This window comes from Zonotrichia albicollis, chromosome 7, assembly GCF_047830755.1.
Source record: "Zonotrichia albicollis isolate bZonAlb1 chromosome 7, bZonAlb1.hap1, whole genome shotgun sequence".
Lineage (NCBI taxonomy): Eukaryota > Metazoa > Chordata > Aves > Passeriformes > Passerellidae > Zonotrichia > Zonotrichia albicollis.
In genome coordinates, this window is record NC_133825.1 from 8691652 (window position 1) to 8716560 (window position 24909).

A 24909-nucleotide genomic window follows, 5' to 3' on the forward strand; every position below is an offset into this window, starting at 1 on the left:
TCACCTCAGGATCAGCACCTCTGAATACACGCTTCAGGTGACCTGGAGTGGGCAAGGGAAAATGAACAAGTGCTGTGAGAAAACTGCCTGGGCTGCTGAATCCAACAGAAGAGGTCAACCCAAACAGAGAGTATTTTTCTTTATCAACATCCCTCCGCATGACATAGTTCTTTCACACAGCCAGCAAGAGATCAGGACAATAATCTTGGTGTGGCTACACTTTAGCCTGTTCAGCCAGTAAATGAATACAAACGTGATCAAGAAAATGCAAATTGTTCTTCAACACTCAATGCTTCTCTTCTGTCCAACAGATAAAGCAGCTTTTGTTCTCTTGTCTTTCAGGTACTTTTTTCAAAAAACAAGTTGCATGCACTAATTCCCATTAAGTTGCTGAAAACAGTCACCCAGAAAAGCTTGCCCCAAATCCCCCTGAGCTGTGGCAGTTCTGTTGTGAAACAGCACAGCAGCAGCTCCAGGCTCAGGAGCAGACACTCAGTGCTTTGGCGTTTGCACTTCACTGCAAATGGAATCACTCTTTTAGCACTCAGTCAAGGGTCAAAACGGACAGTCAAATCCTTTCATGACAAAATTTAGAATAAAAGAAGCTTTCCCTGAGTTCTGGGCAGAACTACAAAGTCTTTAGAAGGCCTTCTGAGAAGGCCTCCCAGTCTGCATTTTGGAAGTTGTCCTGCTTGTCCCAGCAAACTGAGGAAATGACAGACTCTGCTGCCACAGACTCTCCCGTGGAGGGAACGGAAGCCCTGCAGGTTCCCCTGCAAATGCTGCCCCTGTGGCTACAGACACCCCCTTTCAGCTGAACCTCTTGACAGGAGCTTTACCAAACCAGAGGCATCCTAATGGTCTTTCTCTTTCAAAATCAACTCAGTCACTAAGAAAGAGCAGGAAGACATGCAAAAGCCAGGTTAGGTTACACCCTAGCCTAAATAGAGTTGAAACCTCTACTTACTTGCCAGGCTGGTAATGAAATAGGCAGAATAAACAGTGCCATACATGGTGCAAACTGCAGCAGCGAGTTGTTCAATCATTGTAGCACTGTACTTCAAGTTTACTCCAACCAAGTCTACTATCAGTGTGCAGCTACACGTGGACAAAGGCCACAATCAGGAGGATGCTCCTGATCTGAGCAACCCCTAGGACTGCTCTGGCACTGAGGCCTTCCGTGCACCAAGGCAACCTTCTGATGTCACCACAACGATGTGCCAACCATGCCCTGATATCACAAAGCAAAGTATGACAAAGCAAAGCATCACAAAGCATGTTAGTCTGTGAATTTATGCAAAGCAATAACCAGCCTTTCCTACAGCAAACACAAAATGGCCTCGGAAGTTCTCCTCTGACACAAAGCAGCACAAATTCCCCCCATGGGCCAAACCCTGGTGTTCAGGGATCCAAGAGGAACTACAAGAGTGCCCCAAGCACCTACAGCCCGTACCCCAGCTGAGCACTCAGATGGGACACAAAATAAGGAAACCAGACCAAGAAAATGGCTCAAAGCATTGTACAGAACCAGGAGAGAAAGCACTATTGGCATAGCATCTGAAGTAATTCCTAACAAATCACCCCATATATCTGCATGTTTATAGGATGTTTCCACAGCTGCTGTGTATGTACATCTCTTCCTGTGCTCTTTCTTCCCCTTTGGCAGCAGTCGAACTGGCAGCATCTGCCCGCCAGCAGCAGCTGCTCCAAGCTGGGAACGCCACTGGCTGTGCTGATTTCCAGAGGCTTCTGTGTGCCAGGGGAAGCCAAGGCAGGAGCGGGTTGAACGGTGCTGGCGCTGCTGCTGCTCTGCGCCAGAGAGCCCCGGCTGGGCAGGGCATGGTGCCCACTGCGCTGCAGGCTCCTTCTCCTGCCACAGCTGGGCACACCTGGCAGCAAGGCATGACAACCTGTGGGCCAGCCAAGGGGTGTCTGGGGCTGCTCTGCTCTGCACACACCCAGCACACCTGCACCACAGAATCTTAACCCTCAAACAGGTAAACCAAAGGGAAACAGCTGGAAAAGATTTCATTTCAACCATTCTTTATGCTTCAATAGAAATGACCAAAATGAAAGTTACGGAGCAGGCCTGATCCACACTGCCAGCTCAGTGTGAGAAAAGAGGCATTACTTTATTTCAGTGCTGGGTGTGTGAGGAATCACTGCCCTGAAACGTGCACACCCACGTGTTAGTATCCATAGAACTAAGACATTACTTTCATTACTTTTAGTCATTATTTTGCTCAAACTCGCAGACTAAACATTCTCACAAAGTATTTGACATTTTAAATCACTTCCCCAAAATTACTGACATTTAGAGTAGGGGTCTCTTGAGGGTCTCTGCTGGTCATGTGGTGAACATCCCCTTCCTCAAATTCTCCTTCCATGGTTAAGAGCCTTCTTCTCCTTGAATGCATTGCAGCTACCTCCTCAGTAGGCCCACTGTCTTTATTCTCAAGGCTAAGACATCCACTTGCACACATTAACCACTGGTGTGAGGGAAGGTACGACTAAGCACTGCCTGGTAAAGCTTAACAAATTCACAATTTGTTGCAGGTCAAGTCTTCCCCAACGTCTCTCATTCCTTCTCTGGGAACCAAACACAAGCATTTTGTGATCACTGAGCCCAAGGCCGCCTCCAGCCCTCCTGTCACCCAGCAGCCCTTCTCTCCTCACAAACAGCAAGCCCAGCAGTGCCTTCCCTCACTGGCTCAGTCACAGCTGTGTCAGGAGTTCTCTGTCACACACTCCAGGACCATCCTGGACTGTTTGCTCTCCGCTGCACTCTGTTGCCAGCAGACATCCCCACCCTGTTCCGTGCCCCTTGCAGAACCCTGCACCTGCTGTCCCTGGGCACCTGGAAGGGCAGGCACTCACGGCAGAGATGCACCAGCTGCCCTGGGCAGGAACCAAAACCCTCTGGGGGCACAGCTGCTGGCCTGTGTCTGGCACAGCTCTGCATGCCCCACTCCTGACGGGCTTTGGGCTGGAAATGCAATCTGCAAGTATGCAGACGTGAACCGAATCGAAGGATCCCGGGTCTCGCCTGACGCCTCTTGTGCCTGACGTTCTTTGTGCATCGGTGGAACCCATGAACTCTGATTTTGTGTCAATGTTATTTATGAGTATGCTAATTGAATGCTGAATGTTTGTTTAACAGAGTTAATTTTTGGCAAAGGTTTAGGTTGGTGCTTTTGTGTAGAAAGAATTCTGCCAAGACTTAGTTCATGAAAGAGATGGGGCAAATTCAAATGGTACACTTGTTTTGCTTGATTTTAATTGTTTTTTGTCGTGCAGATTTTCCTGTAGATCAACCGAAAACGAATGTTTGAGTGACCTTAGCCAAAGCTGCTAGATCGGTTACTATAGTTCTGTCTAATTCGGAACCAGAAAAGCCTTTTTCAACCTGTTTGGTTGGTGTGCCAGTGAAAGAGTTGCCTTTGGTCAAAAAACAATCCAATGGTAGGCCAGGTGGAATTGACAATGGAAATAATCCCTCTTTCAATTGGAACATTTAGTCCAAAAAACTTCTCAGGGCAGCATCTGAACCTCAAGTATTAGAAATCCTTGGTTCTTAGACCATAGATTTTTGTTTTACTTTTATGACTCGTGCCTGGCAAAAAGGTGATCCCCCAAAGTTTAGTGTTACTCCTCATTATTTTGCATATAAAAATTTGAGTTTTTGGTGTAATGTTTCAAACAGTTGGGATGTGTTTCCAGAGACAGATCAATATCCACGGCAATTGCCGAAAGGGTATTGGTTCATTTGCGGAGACAGGGCTCGGCAAGGGCCCTGTCAAGGGCACCTTGAAGGTGGCCCTTGTAGCATTGGTATGCTCACTATAATTGCCCCCACTGCCAAAGCAGTGATGAAAAAGAAACAAAGGAAAACGAGAGCTGCTCCTCATTATGATGAGAACTGTCAGAGTGATTTTATGCCTTGGAATGCCGGCAGAAGAGTTTCAGCAGGTATATTTTTACCCCAATTGGCTTCAGCAGTAGCATTGAGACAATTAGATAGAGTTGGATGTTGGCTGAGCAAACAAGCTAATGCCACATCCTCTGCAATCAGTGATATGTTGACCGATGTTGATAGTATTAGACATGCTACTCTTCAAAACAGAGCAGCCATTGATTTTCTTTTACTGGCACAAAGACATGGTTGTGAAGAATTCGAAAGATTGTGTTGTATGAATTTGTCTGACCATTCTGAATCCATTCAGAAAAACATTCAAAAATTGAAAGATCTGACAGCCCAAATTAAAGAAGATGGAAGTTTTTAGTTAGATGATTTGTTTCAAAAATGGAGTTTTGCACCTTGGCTAAGGCAACTTTGCAAGATAGGTTTGTAGTAATACCTTGTATACTTTGTTGTGTTCATCGAATGATGAACAAAACAGTCTGAGAAGTTTTTGTCATACAAGCAAGAAATTTAGGAGGTAGAAGCACAGAGAGTGTTCGAAATCTCACAAAAGCAGTAGATGAAGGTATAGACATGAACGAAGGTTTTGAATTAAGACCTTAGAATCGACCAGAGTTTTTTGAACAATGACTTGTAACTATTACCAAGCGTGATTCATATCTCTTTCAAGGATGGGGCCATCACAGCATTAAGTTGCTGTGCCGTAATATAGCAGAGCTTTAGTGCAGATAGGTCTCCAACAAATAATAAGCAGAAATTTTGCAGTAGACCTATGAAATGCAAGTAGTAAGCGAGAAGAAAATGAAAGATTCTGGGTCAAACAGAGAGGGGGAAATGTGGGAATCCATAAAGTTAGAGGGTTTTTAGGAAATGGGTAAAAAAAGAGTATTTAGGCCTCAGGATGTGGCCCGAAGTTCTGTGACAGCAGAAAAGTTTCCCAAGCAAGCAGAAAAGTTTCCCAAGCAGTAGACGTGGCAAATAACAATACGACTTTCTAGGTTTGGCTTTAGGATGGCAACAAGTTTATTTAATGTATATCTTTAGAAGGTTACTGTGAATAGAGCTCTGTTCTTTGTTTCTTATGAAATAGCCTTTGTTTTAACTACCATTATGTATGTTTTATAAGGTTGGATGGAAAGCTTGTCAATATGTCTTGTTTTGGTGTGATTGGCTGAAATCTAACTGAGATGATTTTATGTCATTCCGTTCTACCCCACCTTCGGGGGCATTTTCCATTAGGCCAGCATGCTGTTAACATCTAACAATGTTCTGAGGCTGATGTAATAATAATAAAAAAGGCTTCTCTAAATTTGTCCAGTGTGGTCCATTTTGGACTTTTTGCCGCAGCAAGTGGGTTCCTCTCTTAAGACGTCGGTTCCTGACACCATTGGATCTATAACTACCCTGGTGCCCCAACAAGGGGTAGAGGTCCAACCACTAGCTCAAACCACCTGGAGGGCTGTTCCTCAGGGATAGACCGGGGGAGCCTAGTCCTGAGGAAGTAGGACCTTGGGGGTGGGAGAAAATACTGCTACACAGAGGCCACTTAACAAAGTGGCCAAAGTGTAGGGGAGTACCCCTTTTCGGGAAGGGGAGGGTGCCCAACCCAAGGGGAGTAGGGTCCCCTGGAACAAGAGCCCCAGTGGGAAGGAGGTCATAGAGGGAAGCAGGCTCACCCTGAGCTAGGATCCCAGCTAAGGGAGGGTCGTAGGGGGGGCTGAAAATATACTTCACAGGGACGGTGACCCACAGGGGGGAGGTGGGCCACTGGCTGTGGAAGAGCCCTTTCAGTCACTGGGGCTGAGGGGGAGGTTAGAACCAGCTCACATTAGGGAGAAATTTTTTCTTTTATTTTTTTTGTATTTTAAGAGTCAGGGCCCCTAAGGAATGAGGTTTGGAGGTGACGGCAGGCCAAAAGTCCTTCGACCACTCCTTAGGAATTTTTGAGTTTTCTGTGTGGTGGGCCGAGAAGCAGCCATTTTGAGTTTGTTGTGATGCGGGCCTAGAAGCAGCCATTTTGAGTTTGGTGAGGCGGGCCGAGAAGCAGCCATTTTGAGTTTGTTGTGATGCGGGCCTAGAAGCAACCATTTTGAGTTTGGTGAGGCGGGCCGAGAAGCAGCCATTTTGAGTTTGTTGTGAGGCGGGCCAAGAAGCGGCCATTATGATTTTGGTGAGGTGGGCTGAGAAGCAGCCACTTGGAGTTTTCTCTACAGTGGGCCGAGAAGTGGCCATTTTGATTTTCGTGTGTGGTGTGAAGCGGCCATTTTGAGTAAGCGGCTCATTGAAGCCATTTTGTATGTGGTTGAGTGTGGTGCGCAGAGGCCACTTGGGCAGAGTAAGTGGCTTACTGTGCCTATTTTGTATTTAGTTGGGCAGGTGGTTGTAAGCTGTTTCATTTCTTGAAATAGCCATCATTATTGTTTAGTTTTCTCACTGAAACGATAGATATTATATTTCTTTTTGGAATTAATTTCAACATTTCACTATTCTTAGGTTATAAATGTTCATTTGAATTGACATTATTATTCCAAAACCCTTGTTAAACCGCCATATTTATTTTGTTTCCCACACTAAATATTTCTTTAAGTCACCTTTTTTTTCTGTGTGGTTTCCCACCAAAGCCACCATATTTATTTCGTTTCCCACTTCAAACATTTCTTTAAAGTTGCCATCTTTGTCTTGTCTCTTATGATAAGGAACTTCTTAAAGTTACTATTATTATTACATTTTCCACAATAATTAATATTTATTTACTCTTCCTCATTTATAACTAATACATATCCCTTGTTAGGAAAAAAAAATTGTATTTGGATACCAATTGCTAGTTAAAGATGGGACAGTGTGCTGGGAGAAGTGCCAGCAGGAGGAGAAAAGGGAAGGATGTTTTTAAGAAAATGCCTCCTAGTAGTCCTTTAGGTGAACTTTTAATAAATTGGGATACTAATGAGGGAATGAAGGATCTAGATAAGAGAAAAATGATAAGATACTGTACAGAAATATGGCCTAAAGAGAGTATTGCTGAAGGACCTATTTATTGGCCCTGGTACGGGACAAAAGAAAGATGGCTACGTATAGCTTTAATTAGATATGCCAATACCCAAATAGAACCTTGTGATGAAGAGATTAGATATACTAAATGTTGGTTACAAAGGGAGAAACAGGAAGAGGAAATAAAATTATATAAATTATCCAGAGAAAAAGAAAAAGAAGAAACTAAGCTACCAGAATGGAGGTGGGATCCTTTAGACCATCTTCCTCCGCCTCCCCCTCCTGATCCCTTAGATGACCTCCCGTTACCTCCTCCTCTGTCTCCTCCTATAGACCATCTTCCTCCTCCCCCTCCAACATTGTACCCCTTGGTACCATCTCATGAGGTGGATGTAATTTCAGTATCTACTCCTACAGGAATTTTGAAATCACCTCAATCTTTTAATTCAAGTTGTTCTGCTCCTGGCATCCCCTCTTCTTTATCTCCTCCTTTCCCAAATATACCAGAACCTGCCCATTCTAGTACTCCTTCAGTTTTGCAGATTCCCTCCAGTTCCTCAAGTACCCAGACGCCAGTCTCTAGTACCACTCAGAGCGTCCATACCCCAATCTTGGCTCCCAAAACTTTCCAAAATACCCCTCTTTATTTTTCCCCCATACTTCAACCCATAACCCAAAATACCTCTCCCCTATTCTTATTCCTGGATCATCACAAAACATTCCTTTTTATTTATCCTCTGTACCCCAACATACCGAGAGTCACAAGCAGGAGGAAAGTTTGAAAACAAAAGGTCAGGGAGTGAAAAAGGCCTGTTGTTGTAAAGATATAGAGGAAAAGAAGTTAATTGAACCAGATGAGCATGTAGCAAGCCATCAATATAATACAAGGTTCCAAGCAAAGAAAATTCAAGATGAATGTGGGAGAACTGAAAATTTGTTTCCTCTAAGGGAAGTGCCAATTTGTTTCCTCTAAAGAAAGTGCCCATGGCGGGGGGGGGGGGGTGTGCAGAGGCGGTGTCAGTTTTGTGAATGCCCCATTAACTGCCTCTGAAGTTAGAAATTTTAAGAAAGAAATTAAGACTTTATTAGAAGACCCAATAGGCATCTCCCAACAATTAGACCAATACTTAGGGCCTAACATCTTTACGTGGGAGGAATTAAATTCTATCCTAGAAATACTGTTCTCTTCCGAAGAAATACAAATTATTTGTACTGTGGGTATGAGGATTTGGGAAAGAGAAAATAGAGGAGGTCCTAGAGGAGAAGATAAAATGCCTATTGACCCACCTAATTGGGATCCAAACCAGGAAGAGGGAAGAGCAAGCATGAGGCAATACAGGACACTAATTGCAAGAGGGATAAGAGAGGCAGTCCCAAGAACAAATAATGCAAGATTGGCATTTGATAGTCACCAGGAGCGAGATGAATCACCAAGCGCCTGGTTAGAAAGATTAAAATGAAACTTTCAGTTATTTTAAAGTGTGGATCCAGATAGACCAAAAGGACAAGCTGACCTGCTGTATATGCCTGAATTAGACTCTAACCTCTTAGGCCAGGATTTACAAGTGCAGTTAAGAATAGGGGTAGTCCCTGAAGGAAAATGTATGGTAGTGAAAATGATGGTTTTAAAAGAAGAGGATGAGAGAGAGATAGATCTGAGAGTGTGGGCAGAAGGAGGGGGTCATGGACTGTTGGAAATTCCACCCATAGAAATCAAAATGAAACCTGACATTCCCCCAATAAGAGTTAAACAATATCCAATTTCCATAGAAGGGAAACAGGGATTAACACCTGCAATTAAAGATTTAATTAAAGAAGGAATTTTAGAACCATGCATGTCTCCACATAACACCCCAATACTACCCATAATGAAACCCGATGGTACATACTGATTAGTCCAAGATTTTCGAGAAATAAATAAGCAAACTGTTACTCGATATCCAGTACTAGCCAACCCGTATAATTTATTGAGCAAAGTACCATCGAGACATGCATGGTTTAGTGTTATAGATTTAAAAGATGCTTTTTGGTCCTGTCCACTTGAGAAAGAATGTAGAAAATGGTTCGCATTTGAATGGGAAGATGAGGAAACCGGGAGAAAACAGCAATTACAATGGACAAGGTTGCCTCAGAGATTCACTGAGTCACCAAACCTATTTGGCCAAACTCTGGAAGAACTAATGAAACAGTTTATACCTGAAGAAGGATCTCAAATCTTCCAGTATGTAGATGATCTATTAATTTCTGGGGAACAGAAAGAAGAGGTACAAACAACAACTGTTAATTTACTGAACTTCCTAGGGGGAAAGGGGTTAGAAGTATCTAAGAGAAAGTTACAATTTGTGGAACCAGAAGTAAAGTACCTAGGCCATATAATTGGGAAAGGATATAAGAGATTAGATGTTGACTGAATTCAGGGAATACTATCATTGCCAGCACCAAAAACAAAAACAGATGTGAGAAAATTACTAGGATTAATTGGGTATTGTAAATTATGGATAGATGGACACACAAAATTAGTTAAGTTTCTATATGATAAATTAGTTGAAAATGAGCCCATAAATTGGGATGAAAATGATGAGAAAAAGTTAGAAGACCTAAAAGAAAAGTTGGCAAATGCTCCAGTACTAAGTTTGCCAGATTTAAATAGACTGTTTGAACTATTCGTCAATGTAGAAGAAGGAATAGCTTATGGAGTTATTGTACAAGAATGGTGTGGGGTGCGAAAACCCATTGCTTATCTCTCCAAGTTGCTGGATCCGGTAGTTAGAGGCTGGCCCGCTTGTCTCCAGGCAGTGGCTGGAACTGTAACTCTTGTGGAGGAAGGTTACAAGTGAACACCAGGAAACAAGACCAAGGTGTACACTCCCCACGATATAAAAAGTATACTAAGCAAGAAAGCCTGCCAATGGATTTCAGAGAGCAGGCTTTTAAAATATGAATTGATATTAAACAAAAGTGAAAATATAGAATTGACAACAACAAGGATCCAAAATCCTGCACAATTTTTATATGGAGAACCAAAAGAAGAATTGGAACATCACTGCCTTGAAACCATATATTTGCAGCTAAAAGTTAGAGAAGATTTATTAGAACTACCTCTACCTGAGGGAGATATACTGTTTATAGATGGTTCATCACAGGTAGCCGATGGTAAGCGAGTATCAGGGTATGCTATTGTAAATGGACATACGATGACAATCATAGATAAAGGAAAGCTTCCCAATAGTTGGTCTGCAGAATGCTATGAAATATATGCATTATTAAAAGGGCTAAAATGGCTTGATCAGAGTGGTACCATATTCACTGACTCTAAATATGCCTATGGGGTAGTACATACTTTTGGGAAGATCTGGGCAGAGAGAGGATTTGTCAGCTCAAAGGGAAAAACCGCAATTCATGAAGGCCTCATAAAGGCAGTGTTAGAAGCCTTGAAAAGACCAAAAGAAATTGCAGTGGTACATATAAAGGGACATCAAAAAGGCGATACTAGAGAAATAAAAGGGAACAACTTGGCAGATGTAACTGTAAAAAGGGCCACTGTAGAAGATTCTGAAAAGATCTTCAGATTAAATGAAGTAGGAGATGGGAATGAGAAAGATCAAGAAAAGGAGGAGATCCCTATTACTGATCCTGTGATCTGAGAAGCGATAGAGCATTCTCCCACACACCTAGAAATCTGGCTCTAAAAGAAAGAAAGAACAGCTTGATACAAAAGGGGAAGTAGACTCCTGCAACAGTAACTGGTAAGAGCAGCACAAGTAGTAAGGAAAGAGAAGAGAAGTGGGGGGCAAGACCGGATCAGGATATACTCTTACCAACAAGAGTCGCTGATCCTCTGCGGAGAGGAGGCATGAATGGGAGAGTAGACTGTACCGGACCCCCAGTTCTATTGATCCTCCTACTTATCAGCATCAATAAGGGGAGATACAACCGTGTGAAAAGTGCTATCATCCTCTGTATGCAGGAGAGTCTCGGACAGCCGTCCTCAGAACACACTCGAATCCGAGCCCCAATTGTATCAACTTTTTATCGTTAACCGTCTCTATAGAGGACGGCAGAGTGTATTGGCTATTCAAAAATACAGGGAATTTTTAAACAGAAATTGTTGGGGGAATGCCCTATGAAAGAAAAATGGATCTGTTCAGAAAGGAAACAGATTAAAGGAGAAGTAAATCATGTGGCTTATGAAACAGATTTATCAGACATAGAGACAACTAAACATGATTGAAGAGGAAACATTAACAAACTGATTAAAAGACTGGTCAAGAGACTAATTGAATAACTGTCAAGAGGTTGATGCGGGCTAAAGCCCGATCAAAGCTTTAGAGGGGGGAGTTGTTATAGGTAAAAGTTAAGTTAAAATAGGATATAGTTCAATTATATCGTATTAATCATGTTATATAATTTGCATTATGTTAAAGGGGGGGGGTTATTAGAATGTGCTAGAAGAGTCCAGGGTTTGGTGAAACAGGTGTCTGACGGGGCAAGGCAAGGTCAAAGAGAGATTGGATGAAAGATCTGACCAATCATTCGAAGCCCTGCAGAAACGATTGGTCCAGAATGAACAGTGGTAAAGACCAATGAGAAGCCTGGAAATGGACCAATCATCATGAGGATCCAAAATGCACCAATCATGGACTCGAAGGGGGCTATAAATGGGGGGAGTTTGGTTGGGTCAGGGTTCTTCTTTTCTGATACTTGTTTTGTGGGGAGAACCCAGTGCACTTGGGGTTAGTGCACTGTTTTGTTTTTGGCTCACTGTGTGGGTGCCTGGGCTTGTCCTGGGCACTCCTTTCCTTGCAGCTATTTTAATAAATGAGAACTTCTTTCTCTGGAGAAAGTTTGGCCTCATTCGTATCCACAACAACAATTGTGGTGGGATTTCTACCACACCAGAGGACAATCAATTTTTTGTTTTCTCCTGGAAATAACTACAGCACTTCTGGGTAGCAAGGCAAACATGAGCCTCTTTTAATGGCCCTTGAAACTGGCCATGTGAAATGAGGGACACAAAGCCGAAGGTCAGCTGAACCTGTGATCTCTGAATGTCTTCACAATCTTCCCAGGAAGATGAATGGGAATCACTGTTCTGCCAGGGAAACTGCATCTACTGGGAATGGGGTGTAGAAAATGTGCTTTCTGCTCCTTTCAGAGCCAAAATTCCTACACATTTCTTCCCTCTTAGAAAAGGACCATGTTCAGCTGAGTGACAGTGAAACAAAATGGCAATCCAGGAATAAATGTTCCTGTGCACAACATCCTCCATTCACACGGATGCTTCCTCACTGGCACACAGGAACAAGGAAGGAACAAAAATGCATCATTGTACATCAAGTCAGATATGTTGAGGGATGAACAGATCTCACAGGCATATGGGAACCTCCCCTGAAAACCCAGTCCAGGGAGAGCCTGAGCTGTTTTGTGGTTCTAGGCATGAAGATGCTCAGGATCTTCCACAGATGCTCAGGATTGTGCCTGGATCTTGCTCTGGAAATGCCAGTGGCTCAGCTGAGAGCTGTGGGGATGATTTACACTGCACTGAGAGGGGCCACAGTCCTGCAAGGGTGTTTTATCAGGAGCAAACAGCAGCCTGGAGGGTGGGGAATGCTGAGTCTGAACCACAGCTCATCCTTCACCTTAATGTGGAGCTGCCCCCAAAGTTGCCATCTATCACTTTTTTTTTGTTTTTCTCCTGTTGGGTATATTTTGGAGCAGCTGTTTTATGTGGCTGTTTATGGTGATCCTGTGGGAAGCAGCCATTTGCCTGCTGTGATATCCTCACAACTAACACTAACTCCTCATTCCCTTTGGTTTTATTTGGGGTTTTTTATTTGTTTGGTTGGTTTGCATGGGTTTTTTTTTATTTGGGGTTTTGTCTGTTTTGGTTTGAGCATTTGATTTGCTTTTTTACAAATGACTGGTTAAGTTGGCATAGCCAAACTCAAGAAAATGTAAACCAGGCTTGACTTTCCAGAAATTACTTTTGGCTGGGTTTAGCTGCATCCCTAGACTCAGGATCACCAGTATATTTGCAGGTTTTGCTCTGCATCATCGGCCTGCCCAGACTCTGCTTGGTGTTTCACAAATGGAGAAGACAGTGGACATTGTGCTAAGCTTCCTTTCAAACAGAAAAACCGTCAGCATGACAGAAAAGAAGAAAAAAATAAAATTCACCAGTTAGAACAAGTGTCCCACCATCTTTCCCTCCCTGTTATTAATTCTGTACATTTAGAGGCAAATCTGGGTCTAAAACTTCCATCTCTCAGTTCCTGATGCTGTTTGCTACCCTTCAGCCTTGACATCCCCTGATCTGACTGACTGCTGTCCAAGTGGGACTGGGGATGCTCAGCCTGAAAAGAGGAGACACTGGGAGGCCCCACTGTGGCTGTGCAGGACTGGGAGGGTCCCACAGGAAAGGAGGGGACAGAGTGTTCAACAAGGCCTGTGGTGACAGGACAAGGGGGATGGCTTTCAACCACCGATTGATTGAAGCTGGATCTAAGGAAGCTGCTGTTTTACACTGAGGACAGCGAGGCACTGGCCCAGGCTGGGCACAGAGGCTGTGCATGCCCCATCCTTGGGAACAGGGCTCCCCCAAGGTCTGGGGGAAGATTGCTCAGCTTGGAACAAGATGATCTTCAGGGTCTGTTTCAAGCCCAACCATTCAGGGATCCCCAGTGACCACTTCTATTGACCCTGGAATCTTGGGATCTGTGTGATGTCACTTCCAACGTTCCAACTGGAATTGCCACCACCCCGCAAAAAACACAACTCAACCACTGGCCCTTGTGTCAGCCTACTGTTCGGTCCGCTCCTGCTCACCCTCGTCACCGTTCTTGCCGCCCTTCTTGTCACCTGCCCACTGCTACTCCCATCAGTGCTGAGAGCTCCCTAGTGCCTGGATTTTGTCATCCATCACTTCAGGATGCTCACGTTTATCCTTTGTGTCATTTGTCAACTGAGGGAGGTATGGTGCCATTCCATGGAGGTGGACACCTCCAGCTTCCTGAGTGGGCTGCAGCTCTGTGGTGATGGTGTGGGACAGGGACCCCACTCTGAGGTTTTGCCACCTCTGCAGGCTGTCATGGACAGAGAGGAAGAGATGGAGGTGGATGTCCAGACTCCTACAATGGAGGACGTGGAAATGGAGGAAGAAGAGACTGAAGAGGAAGAGATGGAGGTGGATATGGATATGGAAAAAGAGATGGAGATGGATGTGGATGTGGAAGAGGAAATGGAAGTGGATGTTTATGAGGAAGAGGAGGAGATGGAAGTGGAAATGGAAGAATACATTGAGGATATGGACATTGATATAAAAGAGGAGGAAGAGGATATGATTTTGGGATGAAGACCAATGCCAGCAGCAGGACAGGCATGTGATCCCCACAGGCAGAGTGGGTCCCCTGCTGCCAGGCTGGAGCTAGACTGGTCCCTGTGCAGAGACATGGCACCTCACGAACTGGAGTCTGGTGGCCACACACCACCTGTCCTGTGCTTGCTTTGGGCCACTCAAGCTCCATCCCACAGCCAGCCAGGCTCAGCTCTGGTAGCAGAGTCCTGCTTTGCCCACATGTGCCAACCTGGGGACACGTGGAAGAGCCCTCTGTGCCTGACTGCAGTGACCACGGCACCTGCTTCTCTTCCAGCACTGATGAACGTTCTGGACAGAGATGCTGCCCTTTGGTACATATGTTCTACAGCTTTTTGTCTTTAGGAATAGGATTTAGGACTTAAGACTTTTAGAATTTTTTTATCTTCTAGAAATGCATTTTATATATTTTGGCTAGATAGGTTCTTATGTATATACGTTCTACGGATTGTTGTTGTTACAAATGTACTTACATTGTTAAAGTGTTCTGTATTGTTGTTGATGTTCTTCTGTAATAAACATTTTTTTTTTCACACTCCCCTTCTCTTACCACTTGCATTGGGCACAGGCAGCATTTGCAAAGTTGTGGTTTCCACTTGCTCCAGGTTCTCAGGGCTGGAGGTCCCCGGGGGAGCTGGCACAGCCACCCCAGGAGTGGGGGCACCTGTGCACAGAGGGGTCCCACTGACAGAGGTCACCCCCTCCCTGCAGTTTCTCTGGACACACCTGGTAGCTGCAGGGGCAAATCCCAGCTTGCCCTGTCCCATGGGATCCCATGTTGGAGCAGGGCTGAGCCTGCCTGCTCCTGCAGAGCCTCAGCCATGGCTCTGCCCTTGGGAGCCCCAGGGCTAAGGAGGGTGCACTGGGCTGTGGGGAACCCCTGTTCCTGAGCACCCTGAGGGGCTGGACCAGCCTGGAGGGAGCCCCAGCCCTTCATGGACCAAGATTTCCCTTGGAAACCCCGTCTGTGCCCAGACTCTGGTACAAGCACAACAGGAATTGATCCTCCTAGTTAAAGGTGTTAATTGGCACAAATTTATCCCTTGGACTTTCTAGTACAGTAAATGTCAGCACTTGTAATCCCTGTTCTGCACTCCCTGGTCAGGCACCAAAACATCTGAACCTGACAGAACATCTTTAATTAGCACCAACCTGCAGAGAGCTATGGGGGAGAACCTTCCCCCAACAGCCAGAGAAACACTTGACATTGATAGTCTGGGGCAGAGCTGAAACTAAAGCATTTTAATGCCAAGAGAGAGGATTTTTTTATTGAACAATAATGAAAGCTTTTGGTCTCCTCACCTGCCACAGATGTGTATTGCCAAGGTTTGCTTCTGGGTTATGACCGATTTTTATTAATCTGTTCAGAACTCTGCTGCTGTTCCTAGCTAAGGTGCAGAGATGATATTTCAGAGCCAGATGAGCTCAGCACAGCTTGTGCAACACACAGTGTCCACACCCAGACATTCAGGCCATGCAAACTGATACTTTTTCATCTCCGTGCAAAGATGAGTGTTAGGACATCACTGACGTACCACACACTTCTCAGAGCTGTCCTTTCATCCAGCTCTCCCCAGTCACTTCACAGACTTCACTCCAAGCAGTTTATCTCTGATAGAGTTCAGTGGCACATGGGATTTAATCCTGGTTTTTCTTCATCTTCTCCTGAGCTGTCTCCAGACACAGTGTGTGGGCGCTGTCTGACAGCAGCAGCACTAAGGTGTCACCTCCCTGACACTGAGGTTCATGTCACAACTTTTCATCAAAAACAGCAAATAAATGACTCCCACTGTGTCCCACACAGCTCCATGGGGAGTTTGTGTGGCTGCAGTTCCAGCACCAGCCCTGGTACACAGGAATTTCAGGAGGCGATACAGAAGGAATCAGCCATTCACAGAGAAAAACATCACTTTGCACGGCCCAGATCTCCACAACACTGCAGACTCTGGTGACCCAGACTCTGCATTTACACTTTGGCCTCAGTGCCTTCCTTTTCTTCTCACTAAACTCCTCCCAGTTTCCCTCATGCTCAGGTTCCCAAGATAATTAAAAGCAGCATTAGGAGCAGAGACAGATGACGGGAACTGTCCCAAGGCTTGATAAAATTTATCTTTTCAGAGAATTCCAGCCAAGGAGAGAGGAGAAGCCTGCATGAAAGAGGTGTGAAATCAAAGCAGTAATCAAATTTAGGTGTAATGAGAGAAGCTGAAGAGGTTTTCAATGTTCAGAACAAGATTAGCAGCTCCAGGCCCAGGAGGGATGGGACAATTTCCCTGCTGTAACAACTCTGTGATGCAAATTGCATCTCAAACCATTCTCCCCAGCTCTGGGACCTGTTCAGCCACAAACGTAGTGCTGGATTTTTTAAAGCAAAGTGGAAGCTGGTCAGGGAGGTGGTTTGCAAATAAAAACCACAGAGGATAGCTGGGAAGCACCAGCTGGGGCAGAGAGGGGCAGAGCCTGGTCCTGAGGTGCAGCACAGCCTGAAACTCTAACAAATTAAAGAACTTACCACTTGTTTTTTTTTTCCCCCAGGAGCTACAGATGCTGCTTTATGGAATCCCTGCCTCCTTCACACCACATCAGCCTGCAGCAGAGCCCAAGGATGAAGATTACAGCCCCTTCAGCTGCTGCTTCCATCTCCTGACTCAAATCTCACCAAAATCTGTCACCACTGGGCCTTCCCAAAGCCTCAGATTCACTCGGTCCATGCAGGATTTCAGTTCTGAGGAGCATGAAGGGAGATAAAGGCACTTGCAGACACCAGAGAAGCAATTGCTGCCTGAGGTGCATTTCACTGCCCAGGTTAGTGCCTCTAAAACCATCAAAATCAGCCCCTTTGAGAGCACCAAGCCAACAGCAGGACATCAGGGCCTGCACATGGTTGGAAATGCCATTTTTTAATATTCCTCTCTCCGTCTCTCATTTCATGGTGCCGTTGCAGGAGTTAATCCCATAACTTGGCAATCAGCTTCAGATGGATTTTTAGTGCTGAGCAAATAAGAGGCAATTTTACTTTGTCTCCAATGAATGAAATTTCACCTAAATCAGACAAACTCTGTGTTCTGAGGCTGGCCAGGCACTAACCACTGCCAGGTCCCCCACGTGGACGTCAAACTGCTCTAATATTGAAAAGTTAAATTTATTTGGCTTTGTGTACAGGATTATTCTCTCTCAAAAGAATTGGAATCCATATAATTGCATTTCCAAGCACTAAACTCAGACCAGCCACAAAGAGCACAAGAGACAAGAAAAGAAATAGAGATTTCTAAGGAGATGGAAATTGAATGCTGAGTTTTTTCCCATTATAGAAAGTTTCATAAATTATCACCTGCCAGCTCCTTGCCTTCACTTGTGTGGCCACCACTGAATACACTCACAGATAATGTGAAAATGTTTGTCCTACTGAAAAGTGTGACTAGAAGTAGAAAAAGGCTCAGATATCTGAATTAAAAGACAACATAATGAAAAGAGCTGCCTTATAATAGCAAGATATGATGGACAGCAGGAATGGCTGAAGCCAGCAGAGATAAGTCCATGAACTATTCATGCTACAAAGATTTCTGACAAAACCCCAATAACCCAAATACAACGTTTTGTCTGGCAGAGCTGATAGTAACCCTGTGCATTTAATTCAGTCATTGGCAGCAAATAGAGATCAGCTTGAAGCTCCTTTGGTCCACTACTACTTATTTTTTTTCACCCAAAAAATTTAATTACATCTACTCTTTGGGAAGAAATTACTGCTTTGAGTGGTTCAATGCAAAGAGTTTCTTCCCATACCCACTCATAATCAGTCACCAAGAGAAATATTTTCTAAAAAGATCTCTTCAAAATTTTGGAGTGACTTTCAACATAAATAACTGGGTTATTTTGCTCAAAATGATAAGGGAATTGAATTGGGCTCCCTCATCTTAAAAAGAAGTGTTTCTTCCTGGTTCTTCACAAAGAGAAACAAAACACTTTGTTGCAGCAGACTGAAGGGAGGAAGAGGTTTCTTTCCCCCCCTGAGCTGCACAATAGGAGACAATTTTGTTGCCAAGAGGCAACAAAACCCAGCCAATTTCCAGTTCTTTTAGTGTAAGGGAAAAGCTCTAAGGATCACAGCTGTGGGAGACACAGAGTGGCAGGAGCAGAGGATCTGCTGGGGGGTTTTGGGGTGGGGGACAAATTAAAGAAATACTCAAGCGAAACCTGTGAGAGGTCAAGACTCCATCCCTCTGAGGAGAAACTCGATTTGACCCAAATGCCATTCAAATCCAACCAACATTGAGGCATTTCCCCAAGCTCTGCTGAGCCATCAGGTACAACCCAAATCACTCTGTAGGACCAGGGCAGCAGATCCCAGGCATGGGACAGGGATGCTCCCCTGGGAAGTCACCTCCATTGCCCATGGGACTCACAAAATCTGCTTCTAAAGACCCCAACATCCACAAAACTCCACATTAAAAGCCTTTAATTTGGGGTTTCACTTCTCCACCTGTCTGCTGTCACTAGGCAGCTGCTCCACTTCAACACCCTTCTGATGGGTATAAATTTTCTCCTGATTCCCAGCCTAAACAGGAAGTTATTTCCATTTATTCTTCTGCAAGTACTGGGAGCTTGTACCTGCTTTGCTCTTTCTCTCCTGGTGTGCACATAAAATGCCAAAGCCAAGAGCATTTCCTTGTTTAAATCATGTCACTTGTCCTTATTATTTCTTTCCCATAAAATTGCATGGATTTGGTGCTGGCTCAACACTCAGAATATTGACAGCACAAAGTCCAGCTCTTACAATGACCTTTCCAAGTTTTGGACCAAGCCTGCAAAGAAGGAAATACAGCAGAGAAATTCCAAACAGGGGTCCTAATAAAGGTAATACAATGCCACCTGTGTTTGCTGCAGGGAAGAATAGTGCTGCTTATTAAATCATTACAAACAATTAAAGCAGCAGAGGGGAGGAAGACAGCGCTATCGTTTCCAGCTCCCCAGCCCTCTGCCACTGGCAGGAATTTCATAAAGCACAAATCTCTCAGCAGAAATCCCTCAGCAATTGATTTGCTGCTCGTGGAACACAGCAGGCACACACCCTGGTTTTCCTGACCAGAAAAGGAGAATTTGCCTCGATGTTTTTCCCTCGATGTTTTGTGATGTCAAATCCCCCTCCCTGCCCTGAAGTGACATGTTTCTGTAGGGTGACAGCCCTCTGGAGAGGCACAGAGAGCTTTGTGTCAGTGTAAGGGATCCCCACAAGGGCAGATCCCTAATTCAGGCTCCATCCCTGCTTACATGCAGTTCCTAGCAGAAAATTCATTGCATTTCCCCAGAACAGGTAATTTCAAGCACAGAGCTGTTCTGCTTTCCACAAAAGCAGCGTGCCAGGGATTGCTTTAGAGACCAGCATCAGGAAACATAGCAACACCTAACAGCCAAGACCATCCAAACCCACTTATCAGCTCACCCCCACATCTCCTGGAGTCACTTGAATGCCCAGGAGAGTCTGAAGAGCCAACTGTTTTCTAAGAAATGGTTGTGCAATCAAAAGGTAAATGACAGGGACAACCAGCCCCACACAGGTGCCCCAGGCAGGAGAAAGAGCAGGAGAGATCCATCCCTTACTGACAGAGGTGCAGCTCAAATGATGCTCTCTCACTCTTTGGGTTGTTTTTGTTACTTTTACATTAAAAACACATCCTCTCAGGAGGCAATCTCATTTAAATCTTCTACCTCTTTAGCTTTGTACACTCAGCCCATTACATTGAAAGATTTTACCTTAATTTCTTCTCCAGGAAAGAAGTAATTGATCTTTTATTTGTGGCACTTTAAATTGGCATGTTGACTACAAAAATCCACTGCTCATCACATCAAAAGTTGATCCAATAGTGCCAATTACTCCAGTAATGGAGATCTTTAGAGGGATGGGTGGAAAGGAACAGGATCAAAATGAATGGGTCTTCTCAGAGGAAGAAGCAGAATCTGGGAAGACAGCACAGCTTTAAATTAGGATATCTGCTGTACATGGCAAGACAAAACACAGCCCATTCCTCATCCTGGCTCTGGATGTGATTCAACCCACTCGTCCCCAGCTCTGGAGGTGTGGTGGAGTCTGATCCTCATTCCCTGGCAAATGACAGAGCTGAGCTGATCTCAGCCTGGAATCCCTGACGGTTGACAGCAAGGACTCCTACCAGATGTAACTCGTGTTTGCAACAAGCACAGCATCCACTGGCAGGGAATGATTTGCTCTTCATCCTTCCCTCTCACCAGGTATTTCTCTAGGAAAATCCACTCTCTAGTGGGGACAAAGCAGTAGATATGGAAGGTTCTGTGTGCCCCAAAAAGCCACCAGCCCCCCACAGCTCTGCCACTCACAGCCATCAGCTCTGCACAGAGCAGGCAGCAAACTGGTGACTACTGGCACTGCCTGTGGTCTGAACTGGGAACTGTGGATCACCATCAAGCTGCAAGTGTTTTCTAGTGGGAAGTATTTTACCCAGTTCCATACAGATTCTGGTTCTGGGTCAGTCCCACAGCAGCTTTGGGGAGTGTTTAGGTCAACAGGATCTCCCCATGCTGCAGCTGGAGCTTGGGGCCTCCTTCCAAACTACAGCACAGTAAAAAATATATACTAAAGTCACAATGAAAAATCCTCTGTTGAGCCTTCTTTAGTGTCCCTCTGTTACAGTGTGTTTTAAACTTTCAGGTCCCCTACCCAGGTGTGCCAAAACCCTTCTTCCCCCCTCGCCCCCTTGCTGAGTGAGTCCTGTCAATCAGGCTTAACATTCCAACAAGGTGTTGTGCGATTGGGCAAGTTCAAAGGATGCCCCTCAGGCCCAGAGGTCACTGGCCTGTCTAGGTGTCCCTCGCCCCTTGAGACCCCGCCCCCCCCCCACCTGGTTGGTGGCTCACCTGTCCCCTCCCCTCCCCCTGAGCTTAAAAGGTGAGTCCGGCCATGTGCTCAGGTTTCTGTTGGAGTTCTTCCCAAGATTCAGACATCTGTAACCATGGAATAAACCTCTGGATATTAAACCCTCCATCAGAATCCCTCCTTTGTCCTCACCTTCACCTGAAGCCTCTTCCTAAGATAAACGGAGTCCCTAACAAGCCTGGACTTGTTTAGTGCCCAGCTGAAACCATCAGCAAGCTAAAGGTGTCTCTGGGGTGATACACCACAGAAGCCGCCTTTAGCTCAGCCGCGAGGGTCAGACTGGCCCAGGCACATTCTAACTGGTAATCTTGGGATTCATATTCCAATATCCCTCAACTCCTAATTCTGATTGTAAAATGCTATTTAGGAAGATCAGACTGATCAAAATCAGGACACCTTTGTGGATTTTTGTAAAAATGTGTTTTGAAGTTTTAAGATGAGGGATTTTCACTGAAGTCGTTATTCCTCTTACAAGTTTTTCAGCATCCTGTTGTTTTGACTTTCCACTCTTATCTCCTGCCAACTTTTACCTGCCCAGAGCCAATTGTTTTGCTGACAGCTGCCATGCTCATGTGCCATTTTCTGAGCATCACCTGCATGAAGCCCCAGGGGCTCACTAAGGAAAACTCACTCCTTCATATTCTTTGCAGAACCAGGAAAGATCTTGCTTGGAAGATCTCTTGCCCAATAGAAAAAAGAGTTTTTTATTCAAACCTACTCTGTGTGCGATCACTGATGTATTTTTGACTCAGAGAAATCTGTTTATTTTCTGTTCTTAAATCAGGAGTGAGCAGCTCCATGAGCAGCACCACAGCAGAGGAAACACAAACAGGCTGTTACTCAAACACCATCTCTGAAGGGATTGTGCTCTGCTTTTCAGATGAGATTAAGAGCTCAATTACAGTAGAGAAAAAGGCTTTCATTAAATCACACATAGAACATAATAAGGACAAATTACAAAGCTCTTCAGAAGCAAATCTGTGTCAGACTGCTGGGTAAGGAGGCCCTTTAGGGGAGGCCTTCAGAAGTTTCTCCTGCCCTTCTGAAGAAATGAGTCCTGCACACCTCATCTCACCATGTTTTTGAGGAAAGCTTACAACCAGAATCCTATGGAGCATCCAGTGTGCAAATCCCATGGACAGAAATATCCACTGGCCTCTGGATTTGCAGATGTGAACCTGGAGGTGAGGGACTGGATGCTTTTCCCTCCCCAGAAACCCAAGGCACTGCATGGCAGAGCTCAAAGTGGCCAGCAAAGGGTTACCCACAATCCTGCACCTGGGAAAGGGGAAGTCTAGGTTCAGTCACAGAGTCATCACCACTTGATTTTTGTCCCTTGTTATTTTGCTCTCCTGGAATGTATTATGGTTAATTAAAGGCAGTTAGCTAATTGGATGGTAAGCAGGTGCTGGTTAAAAAAAAACAAACCACTGTTCCCCTTTGAAATGCCAGACAGGAGATTAATTGAAATTCCCTTTGAAAAGATATCTCCAAACCTCCCAATCTGTTGATGAAAACAGTCAAGGAAAAGTCAAGGAGAAAAGAACAAACAATGTTTTTCAGGAGGTTTCACAACTGAGGAAACTGCAACCCCCATCAAGCATTAGGATTGAGGATTGTCATTGCCACATCAGGAAACCTTTCAAAGTCTCAAAATCTTTCACTGAACAGCAGTGCCAGAATGCCCCAAAGCTGAATAACAATCCCATGAAGAAATAATATTTCCATCAAGACCAGGATGAGATGAGTAGGAGAGGATGACTGGGGTTCTTCAAAAGCCAGACCTCAGAGCTGAGACAGGATTTAATCCTGATATCCCTCTGGTTATCCAGAAAAGGATCAAGACATGTGAGGGAGCTCAGAAAGCCAGAGTGCTCAAAAAAGCAGCATGTACACAGAAAGAAGAAGAGAAAATACAGCTGGATACTTCCTAATGCTCTTCTTTGGACTGACCTGGTGCAGTGAGTCACAGAAAACTTGCTCTAAACATAGGTGGCAGAACTGAAAATGCTCACTGGTAAGTATGGACAAATGGCTACATGACAGAGGTCACGTAGACATTCGCTTGTTAGCTGACCAGGAGCTGAGAAAGTACTGAACACAGCTAGTTTGAGTTTTTGCACCTGCAAGATAGTGTGTCCTTGGGCCTAGCGCCTAGCTGGGTATGATAACAAGTGGACAGAGAGACGTGGGAAATAGAGAATGTAGGCCCAAGGAATGAGGAAGAGTTGATGGTATAAACCAATAGATCACTTGGCTTACAGAATATTCACAAGCTTATTATTTGCTGTATAAGTGTCTGATGCTCTCTTCAATAAACGGAACTTGCTGTTGACTCATATTGAGTGTCCGAGTCTCCCCTCACCAACAAATGGCTCATCCCCAACAAAGGCCTTATTCTGCAACAAATGGTGCCCAAACAGGGACCTAAAGGAAGTTTGAACTTGAGAGCCATTCTGCAACAGCTTGGAGCGTGGGAAGAGCTTCAGATGGAGCTCTGACCTGATCAGCCACCAGATGATCCACACCCGGGAATGGCCCTATGAGTGTGGGGAATGTGGGAGGGGCTTCAGCTGCAGCTCCACCCTCGTCACCCACCAACGCATCCACACTGGGGAGAGGCCCTACGAGTGTCCCCAGTGTCAGAAGAGGTTTCAGACCAGCTCCGATCTCCTCCTGCACCAGTGCATTCACACAGAGGAGAGGCCCTTCTGCTGTCCTGACTGTGGAAAGGGCTTCAAGCACAACTTAACCCTCATCAGGTACTGGCGCATCCACACCGGGGAGACGTCCTACGAGTGTCCCCAGTGTGGGAAGAACTTCTCACAGCGCTCATTCTTTACCTGACACCAACAGAGTCACCAGTAAGGGCAGCCCTGTGAGTGCCCCAACTGCAGGAGGAGCTTCATGCTCTGCTCCAGCTTCATTCCCCATTGGAGGACCCACATTGGTCAGAGCCCTGGCGATCCACTTTCTCTGTGATCCATGTTGGGAAGAAACTGGGCTGGTTATTCTTTTGTTTTGGCCCTAATTTTTTTTTGATTCATCTTCATCCCTTTAAAACACAGAAAATTGGGGTAAAAATCAATAAATTCATCAAGGGCATCTAAAGCCTCACTTTTTACTTGTGTTTCAGGGGAATCTGGGATTCACGGAGATAACTGGGAGAATTTGGGGCTTTTGGGGGTATTTGGTGTACTTGTTTCCCTTTCTTGGCACTGAAAGAGACAAGAGGATTCAATCTGTCATCTCAATGCCACTGAAAACTACTCAATCCCACCCCAAAATTCCTTGATTCCACAGCTCTTTGGTGTGGAATGGGGTTGGAAGGGGATTGAGCAAAGTGGGCTTCAAATCAGGAGGGTTGAAGTGGGCATTAGGTGGGGCAGGATGGGTGGAATGGGGTTTGGGAGGTAGGAAATAGGGGAAATATGGCTTGGGAAGGGGGCGTTGATGTCCAGGAGTGGTGGGATGAGTTGGGGTTGGGATTGAGGAGGTGGGTTGGGGTCTGGAGTGAGACAGCCAAAGTTTGGGGATGATGAAGGGAGGGGGAGCCCATTACTGAGTGAGTTTTTTCATAATCCATATTTCTGAAGAGATTTTGAGGTATCTCATGTTTCTGAGGCAGTTTTGGTGCACTCCCCAGCTCTTGGGGGTTTCCTGAGAGCAGCTCCATGGACCCCCATTGCCAGGGATGGTTGCCTTGGGCACGAGCTCAGA